Source organism: Rosa rugosa, chromosome 2 (assembly GCF_958449725.1).
Source record: "Rosa rugosa chromosome 2, drRosRugo1.1, whole genome shotgun sequence".
Lineage (NCBI taxonomy): Eukaryota > Viridiplantae > Streptophyta > Magnoliopsida > Rosales > Rosaceae > Rosa > Rosa rugosa.
The window spans coordinates 63,768,093-63,779,190 of record NC_084821.1 but is presented as its reverse complement, the minus strand read 5'-3'; positions in this window follow the sequence as shown (position 1 = coordinate 63,779,190).

Genomic DNA, 11,098 nt, shown 5'->3' with positions numbered 1-11,098 from the left:
ATAATCATAACAAGTTAAGTCCATGGCTCGTCATTGGGGTTGGAAAAGGCATTAACCACTAAAATATAATTACATAAAGCTATTCTAATTTTTTTTTTTTTTTTTTTTTTTTAGTGACAAAAATAGGGTACCCGAGCCCTCACCCCCACACTTAAAACCAACATTGTCCTCAATGTTGTAAAGTGAGCTCGAAAGCTAAATTTGTGTCGGAGTTAGGCGTGAGAGTGAAGTCCGGGCGAAAGCACAAAAATTAACTATGAAAATAAAAATCTAAATGCAGAGTAAAGTTACGGAAAACCCCCTTTGTCGACCTTCCATTGCTCACGACCCTTGGAGAAGACTAATATGAGACACCAACCTCAAGGCACAAGGCCTTGACTTCCTTTACGTATGCTCCATAATAGCTCTAGGTGCTCATGAAAAGATCAACTCCATTGAGAAATGTGTAGTGTCCAAGAGCAATGCATCACAAATAGCCCATCAAGGAATAAGGACAAGGGTCCTCCATTAAGCTCGTGGTCTTAATCCCATCAACTCAAAACCTAAAATCATCCTCAATGACCTCCACACAAGAATTGTAGCTCAAAATATCTCCTTATTCTCCACACTCCAAGCACCTCCCAACCTCCCAAAAAGATGGCTAAATAGCCTTATTGATGCAAAATGAACAAGAAAGAACATCACAGGTAATGCTAGGGTTGCCTCCCTAGCGAGCGCTTTGTTTAAGGACTTCATTGCCGGTCCATAGAGTTTTTCATTATTTAAGAAGCATCATCGAGGTAAGTCACCTCATGATGAGAATTGAAAGTGGAGTCATGATATGGTTTAAGCCGGTGCCCATTAACCTTGAAAGTTCTCCCATCATTCAAATTTCTTACTGCAATAGCACCATGAGGGAACACTTCCACTACTTCATAGGGTCCACTCCACCTTGACTTCAATTTACCGGGAAAGAGACGAAGTTTAGAGTTGTATAGGAGAACCTTTTGTTTGGGCTCAAAGGCCTTCTTCACCAATTTTCGATCATGTATCTCCTTTGTCTTCTCCTTAAACAATTTGGCACTTTCATATGCCTCCTCCCGAATTTCCTCTAACTCACAAAGATCAAGCTTCCGCTTCTCACCACTTGCTTCCAAGTCAAAATTCAAAAATTTGATAGCCCACATAGCTTTGTGCTCAAGCTCGACCGGAAGGTGACAATTCTTTCCATAGCACAAGCGGAAAGGAGACATGCCAATAGGAGTCTTATATGCGGTCCGATAGGCCCATAAAGCATCATCAAGCTTAATAGCCCAATCTTTTCTAGAAGAGTTGACCGTCTTTTCTAAAATCCTCTTAATCTCCCTATTTGACACCTCTACTTGACCGGAAGTTTGAGGGTGGTAAGGTGTGGAAACCTTATGCTTGACTCCATATTTCCTCAACAAGGCATCAAAAGTCCGGTTGATAAAATGTGTACCACCATCACTAATAATAATCCTAGGAGTCCCGAATCGAGAGAAAATATGCTCTTTCAAGAACTTGGTGACTACCTTAGAATCATTCTTTCGTGTGGCCTTGGCTTCAACCCACTTCGAAACATAATCAACCGCGACTATGATATACTCATTCCCATGAGATTTTGGAAACGGCCCCATAAAGTCTATGCCCCAACAATCAAAAATCTCAACCTCCATAATGTTAGTGAGAGGCATTTGGTCCTTGGAGGATATATTCCCGGTCCTCTGGCATCTATCACATTGAAGCACAAAAGAATGACAATCTCGAAACAAAGTAGGCCAAAAGAAACCGGACTGAAGGATCTTGAAAGCTGTCCTCCTCCCACCAAAATGACCTCCACACAAAGATGAGTGACACAATGAAATAATCTCCGGGGCTTCCCATTGAGGAATACATCGTCTAATCACCTGGTCCTTACCCACCTTCCACAGGTACGGGTCATCCCAAACATATGACCGAGCATCTCTAAGAAACTTCTTCCTGGCCTGTGCATCATAGTTATCAGGAATGAAAGTACAATTGCTAGCCCAATAATTCACGAAGTCTACAAACCAAGGCATCTCAGTGTCAACACGAAATAAATACTCATCGGGAAAATGCTCAATCAATGGTATATCAGAAGAGTCTCCGCCATGCTCAAGTCTAGACAAATGATCGGCAACAAGGTTCTCTCTACCCGGCTTATCCTTGATCTCTATATCAAACTCCTGGAGTAATAACACCCAACGAATCAAACGGGGTTTGGCATCCTTCTTACTCAACAAATATCTCAATGCCGCATGATCCGTGTGAACAATCACCTTACTCCCAAGAAGATAACTCCGAAACTTCTCCAATGCAAAAATAATAGCAAGAAGCTCCTTCTCGGTAGTAGTGTAGTGGACTTGTGCATCATTCAAAGTCCGAGAAGCATAATAAATCACATGGAGTGCTCGCTCAATCCTTTGACCCAAAACAGCACCCATAGCAAAATCTTAAGCATCGCACATCAATTCAAATGGTCTAGTCCAATCAGGTGCAATCATGATCGGTGCGTGAGTCAATTTCTCCTTAAGTAGCTCAAAAGCCTGTAAACACTCCGAAGTGAACTCAAATGGCACATCTTTGCCTAGCAAGTCACATAATGGCTTGGTGATCTTAGAGAAATCTGAAATAAAGCGTCTATAAAAGCCAGCATGCCCAAGAAAACTCCTAACTCCTTTCACATTCTTCGGTGGTGGTAAACTAGAAATCAACTCAATCTTTGCCTTATCCACCTCAATGCCACGTGATGATACTACATGCCCTAACACAATACCCTCATCCACCATAAAGTGGCACTTCTCCCAATTGAGAACCAAATTGGTCTCCTCACACCGTTTTAGAACAAGGGTCAAGTGTCGGAGACAATCATCAAAAGTATCTCCATGAATCGAGAAATCATCCATAAAAATCTCCATAAAGCGCTCAGTCATGTCATGGAACAATGCCATCATACACCTCTGAAAAGTAGCAGGTGCATTGCAAAGTCCAAAGGGCATCCTCCTATATGCAAAAGTACCAAACGGGCATGTGAAAGTAGTCTTCTCTTGGTCTTCCTTAGCAATAGCAATCTGATTATACCCCGAATATCCATCAAGGAAACAATAATGGCTATGACCTGCTAATCTCTCCAACATGTGATCAATGAAAGGTAGTGGAAAATGATCCTTCCTTGTCGCTCCATTAAGCTTTCTATAATCAATACAAACTCTCCATCCATTCTGAACTCGCTGTGGCACATCCTCACCTTTCTCATTCTTCACTACTGTAATTCCTCCCTTTTTGGGGACAACCTGAACTGGTGAAACCCATGGCGAATCAGAAATCGGGAAAATGACTCCAACATCTAAAAGCTTAATAATCTCCTTCTTCACTACCTCCATCATAGGAGGATTTAACCTCCTTTGAGCCTCTCGTGTGGGCTTACACCCCTCCTCCAAGTAAATGTGATGCTGACACTTGGATGGACTAATGCCTTTGATATCGGCAATGGTCCAACCAATAGCTCTCTTATGCTCACGTAACACCCTCAGAAGCTTATCTTCCTCAACTTTACTCAACTTCGACGAGATAATAACCGGTAATGTGCTCTCCTCCCCTAGAAATGCATATCTCAAAGTCGAAGGTAAAGTCTTCAGCTCCAAATCTGGTGGGGTCTCATATGAAGGAATAGGCGGTGTAGTAGAAGGTGGCAAAGGTAAAACTGGTGGAGCACGTCTAGGCAAATATGGTGTCAATGCCTCTAAGTGTGCAATTGCCTCAACATGCTCCTTACTCTCAAATTCGGTTCCACCTTGAGCAATACAAGTCTCCATGTAATCCTTTGATGAATGCTCAATAAAGTTCTTCCCAACAATATCATCCATAACATCAATCCGGAAGCACTCATCAAGATGATATAATGGACTCCTCATAGCATCAAAAATCCGAAACCCAATAGTTGTGTCAAATACTGTCATGGTGAGTAAACCCTTCTTAACATCAATCTTGACCCCGGCAGTCGCCATAAATGCTCTACCAAAAATGATAGGTAACTCGTCATCATCATCCTCATAAGGAGGGTCCATGTCAAGTACAACAAAATCGGTCGGCACATAAATCTCATCTACCTTGACAAGAACATCCTCCACCACTCCACGAGGGTACTTGATACTCCTATCCGCCATCTTAAGCTTAATCTTTAGAGGCTTGATCAACTCCAATGACAAAGTCTTGTACACATCATAGGGCATAAGGTTAATACTAGCCCCCAAATCTAATAATGCTCGATCAAAGCTTCGTGACCCAATGGTACAAGGAATAGTAAAATATCCGGGGTCACTAAGCTTAGGAGGCAACCTCCTTTGAAGTACGGCCGACACATGCTCACTCAAGTACACATCCTCATTCTCCACAAACTTCCTCTTATTAGTGCACATGTCCTTCAAGCACTTTGCATAGGCCGGAACCTGCTTGATGGCATCAAGTAATGGGATATTGATGTTAACGGACTTGAATAGCTCAATGAACTCTTGCTTTTGTATCTCCCTCCGCTTCTTTTGATCTTGAGCCCTCTTAACTTGTGGATACGGAAGTCTAGGCTCTGATGGAGTCAAATCAAGAGGTGGAGAAAAAGTGAGACTCCCCCTTGAACCCCTAAGGGTGGTAACCGTCCCACTAGGGTTCTTAGCCCTCAAGGCCTCGCCTAGTGTAGAATGGATCGGTCCACTCCTATCCCTAGAATCCAAAGGTATATGAGAATAGTCTTCCCCCTTATTACTTCCCCCTTGTTGTAGATCCCGATGCTCACTAGATGACGAAATAGGCGGTGCACCATTAGAACTCAAATCCGAAGATGTAGTCCGACTAGTAGAGTGATCCCTAGAGGTGTTTTTGGCCAAGCTAGGATCCGTAGCCTTCACGGCCTCACCTTGCTTAGTAGGGCCAAAACCTTCCTCATCCCTAGAACTCAATCTTGAAGACGAACCATGTGTATCAATAGAAGTAGATGAAGTAGCTTCCGCCTTATTCCTCCCCCCTTGATGAAGATCCCTAGGTGATGATAAAAGAGTAGTAGGGCCAAAATGCACATGCTTAGGTGGTGCCGATGAAGAATTAGATGCTTGAGACTTTGAAGATGTAGAATGAGATAAAGAGGTCTTCCTTCCTTGTGCACCTCCGGGAAGTACATTTTCTTCCTCCCCGGCTTCCTTATCCACCCCCTTATTTCTTCCTTTTGTATACAAAGTCACATCACCCACTCCAATTCCCGGGGGTACATTTTCTTCCCCTCGGTTCCCATCCTCCTTTGAAATAAAAGTACGATGCATATGCTCATTATCATTAGCAACATGACCAAGAGGTACATTTTCTTCCCCCTTGGCTCCATATGAATGCAACACATTATCATCATCACTAGCAATGTAATCCTCTACTAACACATGATCATCATCATTAGAATATGAAAGTGAAGAGTGGGGATCATGTATAGGAGTGGGAACATATGTATCATAAGAATGTGATATGGGAGAAGTGGGAGCATACATGTCATCATGCACATTCAAGGGAGAGTTAGAAGATTTAGGCATGCGTACCTTATTGTCATAAACTCTCCCACTTCGAAGTGTAGTAATAGCCTTAGCTTGCTCATGTCTCGGATTTGGATCCGGTCGTGTAGGTAATGCACCTTGTGGGCGTGAACCAAGCTCTCTAGCTAATTGACCCATTTGAACTTCTAACTTTCCCACACTTTGAGCAAGAGAACTTTGACTTTGTGTAAGAACCGAAATATTTTGCTCCGTCTTCATTTGAGATTTGGTCAATGCGGTTAGTAACTCTTCCATATGGTTCTTTGTTGGCTCTTGAGTGGTATTAGGCACCCCTTGAAGAACTTGCCTATTTTGGAATCCGGGAGGTGCATTTTGTGCATGAGAACCATAAGAACCTCCATGAGAATTTCCAAATGAAGACCCTTGGCCATGAGAACCAAGAAATGAAGAATTTGGTCCTTGTTGCCCTCCATAAGAATAAACACCACCTTGTTGTGCACTAGAAGATCCTCCACTATCTCTCCATGAGAAGTTTGGGTGATTTCTCCACCCCGGATTATAAGTACTCGAATAAGGATCATTCCTTGGTCGGTTTGGAAAACTACCAACCTCTTTAGCATGCTCATCAACAAAATCTGGATAGCTAGAGGCAAAATGACACTCACTAGTAGCATGTGTAGGCGACTCACAAAGTAGACATAATGATGAAGGCATAGAGGCGGCCTTTACATGATGTGTAGGTGCACCATGCTCTTGAGCTTGAAGAAGTAGATCAAGCTTCCTCTCAAGCTTTCTATAATCCGCACTAGAGCTCTCTTGAGCAACCCGTGTCTCATGAGTGCTCTTGGTGTCATAATATGGATCTTTCCTCAATCTCTCCCTTCTAGAGTCATGATCATCCCATTGTCTCGATTGTCGACCCAAGTGCTCAAGTATATCCCATGCCTCGGTTTGACCATGGCTATGAAGTGAACCTTGCGCGGCAACATCAACCCTCCTCCTCTCATGTGGTAATAAACCACCATAGAAGCCGTCAATCATCATCGACTTAGTCAAACCATGATAGGGACATGCATTGCAAATATCCTTGTACCTATCCCATGCCTCCCAAAATGTCTCATGATCTCGTTGAGCGAAGAGTAAGAGCTCATGCCTCATGCTAGTGGTCTTGTGTGGTGGGTAGTAAGCATCCAAGAAAGTATCCGTCAACTCATCCCATGATCCTATACTCCTTGGTTGTAGCTTCAAAAACCATCCCTTGGCATCATCTCTAAGTGAGAAAGGAAACAACCGCATCTTGAACTCACCTTCCGGAAGTCCACCCTTTGACATAGTGCTCACAATAGCCTCAAAGTCTTGCATATGGTTGATGGCCTTCTCGGATGGCATCCCACGGAAAATAGGCAAGATACTCAATTGTTGTGGCTTGATCTCAAAGTCCACATCTCTTTCCGGAAGTACTAAGCATGATGCCGTATTGGTCATGGAAGGTCTAGAGAACTCCCGAATAGGTCTCTCCGCCATCTCTCTAACCGGTGATCTAATCGGACTCGGTGAGGGATCTCTTGGAGGTACTCTTGGCCTTGGAGGTGTTCGTGAACGATTCCTTGGCCTTTGTCTAGGAAGTCTTTGAAAAGTGCGACCACTTCTCAAATTGATAGGTAGTAATGTGTTGTTCATACACCTATAAGGAAACACTAGAACAATAAGCACCTCAATAATCAAATAAACACAAAATATTCACCAAGTTTACCAATCACAAAATTTGACAATTAATTAGAGGGTGAGAAAAGAAGAAAACTTAACAAGTAGTGAAAAAAAAGAAAAAAAAAAGAAAAAAAAAATTAGAAATTAAACAACTAAACAAAGAAACAAGAAATAAAAATAAAAATAAAAATAAAAATAAAAGTATGCTAAAAGTGACCCTAAATGCCAATTACCAAGGGATTAAGATCCGAAGACCCTAATCCCCGGCAACGGCGCCATTGACTTGACTCATAAACTCTCGCAAGCGTACGAATCGTTGTCAAGTAAGGGAAGTATTAAAACCTTGATTATCGTACCTCGGGGATTAGGTGTTGGACCTAACCGAGGTAATTGGCGCTAGAATAACTTAAAAGCATACAATGAAAAATAAAAATAAAATAAAGTAAAATAATATTCACAAGACACCAAGCCTCGGCAATGCTCGGCTTAGCTCACACTAAGCCTAATCAAAGCCACTAACTTGTAGCCCAAATGAGTTATCCACAATGGAAGGTAGAATTTTGTTTGAGAGTTTTGAATTGGGAATTAACTAAATTAAATGCAAACTAAAGTAAAAGCAAACAACTAATTATCAAGCAAGAAATTAAATTTGGATTTTCAAATTAATGGGAACATGGGAGTGTCGGGTGATTCACACTAACTATCTTGTAAACATCAATGCCAATTTCACAAATGCATGCATTTCCTATATGTGTCAAGTCCCGTATCTAGTACCGGTTAAGGCTACTAAACCAATTATCCTTTCGGTGTATCGATTATGCCGGTTAAGGCCACAATCAACTCTCTAATTTGGGCATTACGCCGGTTAAGGCCGCAATATCCAAAATTAGAGGCCTAGAGAGCAAGATAATAGAGACCCAAGCAAGCTTAGCTACAGTTAAGCTAGCTAATGGTCACCACACTTAAATCCTAGATGCCACAAGACTAATAAGTTGTCAATTTATCAATCTATTCATCACAATTGCCCACAACATAATTTCAAATGGTGACAAAGCCTAGAAACATGCTTCTAAGGACCAATAAATTCGGATTTAAAGCATACACAATGGAAATTGCATTTATTAAAATTAAAGCATCAATATTTATACAAGATGAGTTAGGGCTTCACAACCCTAACTCCCAAAATTGAACTACTCACTCATGATTAAAACAAGATTTAACATCAAAACCATGTACAATTAAAATATAGGAGAAGAGAGAGGATAAGCTTTGCTTAATTTCAACAATGCTAGAAAGCAAAGAAAACTAAGCTAGCTTGAATCCTCCTAACTACCCAAGATGAAATTAAGGTCTTGATGATCTTCCTTGATAAAATTTGAGAAGAGCCCAATAATTTAATGTGGAAGAGAGAGTGAAGTGGGAGAGTGGGTGAGAGAGTTATGGAAGAGTGGTGTTGTGGCTGTGGCAGAAGGGAGAGGATTGGGGTGTCCTGCGGCACTGTTGGGAGAGGATGGAGAATAAAATGGATCTGGGGTTTTGTGGAGTGTGCGGCCTCAGAGAAGAAAGAACAGAGAGGATAGAGAATGGTGCGGCTGTTGAGTCTTGTAGGGTTGAGAGAAGAATGATTTGATGGGAGAAGAATCAATATATATGTGGTCTCCTTAATTGAATGACCAGCCACACGTTTTGCAAGAGAGAGGAAGATAAGGTCATGCTAATGATGTCAGCAATTGAGAAGAAAGAAAAAGCAGCACGTGGTGTGCTGGTGGCTTTGGTTCATGATTAACCAATTAATTGGTTAATTAACCAATTAGTTAATTGGCTAATTAATTGATTATCTGCCATTTCATTTAATTAATTCTCCCTTTTCTTCTATTTCTTTCTTTCTCCTCTCCTTCTTTTCCTTTTCCCGAGCTCAAACTAATGATTGTCACATATTTGCTTGCATTGGTCAATCGACCATTGTTGACTTTTCGTCTTTTTGTCGATAACTCCAATTAGCTCCATTTTCGTACAACTTCTTCCGAACTCCACAACTCCGCTTATTTACTACAATATGAATAAAAAAATGGATTAATTACATAATAATTGACTTGAGGATTAACTTATTTATAGTATTTTAGACACAATTACATGCATAGAAATGCGTGTAATCAGTCTTCCAAAACCATGAGAAGAGCATTAGTGCCCCTTTAGAGACCACGGAAAAGCAATTCGTGCGTGCATAGGTAAAGCCTTTTGTACATTGAAATCTGTGCGAGAAACCGTTATTTCACAAAGATTCAAATATGTGAATAATTGGTTTTTGCTAGTAATATATGTATTGGCGTGAGATTATTACCTGTTTTGCAATCCCTAAAGATTTGTTAGCCGAATAGTCACTCTCAAGTATAAGGGGTACAAGTAATAGTATAAGGATTTAAGAAAGGTTGTCAAACCCACGAGGATTGGATTTCTTTCACTAGCTAGGGTGTTAACCTAAGGAGAGCTAGAATATGCAAATGTATATTCACAAACCTAAATTCATAAGGAAATCTAGGCTCATGGTGAGTATGTGCATTGTGATGGTAGTGAAATTGTTTGTTGGATAGATTACAACAAGAATTTTGTTAATAGACATCAGTCCAGAACTGATGTAAAACTAAAATTCGACCGATCTCTTAGTGGGTGATGTAAAATATTGATAAAATCAAATATCGGTCAGACACCGATGTCTAGAATAACAACCAACATCGCTTCTAAAACACAAATCGATGTATGATCGTTATAATCATCATAATTTTGTATGTTAACTATATTTAATTCTTCATATTTTGACATTTTATGTTTAATAAAGTATATGTCGAACAATACCTAATTGAACATTTAAATCAATTACTATTTCAGAAATGATGTCTGATACTCTTCTAGACATCAGTTTTCAAAAACTATTGTTTGTTCTTGGCCATTTTTACGTGTATCTTGCCACCTTATTTTCCTATGAATGATGTCTGTGTCTTTAGGCGTCATCGGTTATTTTATTAAGAATGATGTGTTCTTTTACACAGAACATCGTTTTCATTTATGTAAAATGATGTTCACTGGTTTTATGTACATCGCTTCTTTTCACGTGAACTGATGTGTTATTTCATCTTAGACATTATTTCATTTTTTTAAAACCCATGTTCTGTATTTCACACTACTAAAAAAAAACCTCAATTGCGATGGCAAATTACGACGAAAAAAAATTTTGTCGCAAAAAGTCAACTTTTGCTACGGCATGCACTACGGCTATTTTTCCGTCGTTATAGGCATTAGTTTTTGCGATGGATATAACGTTGTTGTCGTATAATTTAAACCAATTGCAACAGTTTGGTCACGCCGTCGCGTGAATTGTTAGTAAAAAAAAAAACCGACTTATCTAGACATGTGGCCACACTCTCCTTCCTCGAATTCTCTCTCTCTCTATCTGCTCTTTTCGGTCTCCTCTTCGATGGCCACCCTGACCACAAACACATCTTTTATTTCCTCTCTTAATCACTCTATAGTCTGATTTCCTAACCCTCCAAATGTGCAATATTTAGATTTTGGTTCCCAAATGGCGAGGCCTTCCTCCACCGTTCATGTTCCCAGTCGACGATTTCGTTCAGATCACAATAGCGGTCGTTACCCGCTGCTGGACTATGCAAACTCCACTGACGACAGCCACCTATCTTATTTCCTCTCTTAAATCACCCAAAATTAGAAAGCTATTTCTCACCCTCTCTTGAAGCTTCTCAATCTGAATCTGGCATCGCTGGTGTATCCGACCATCAACCATCATCTCCTCCTTCTCCTTTTTATTTCCTGCACTTTCCCTCACA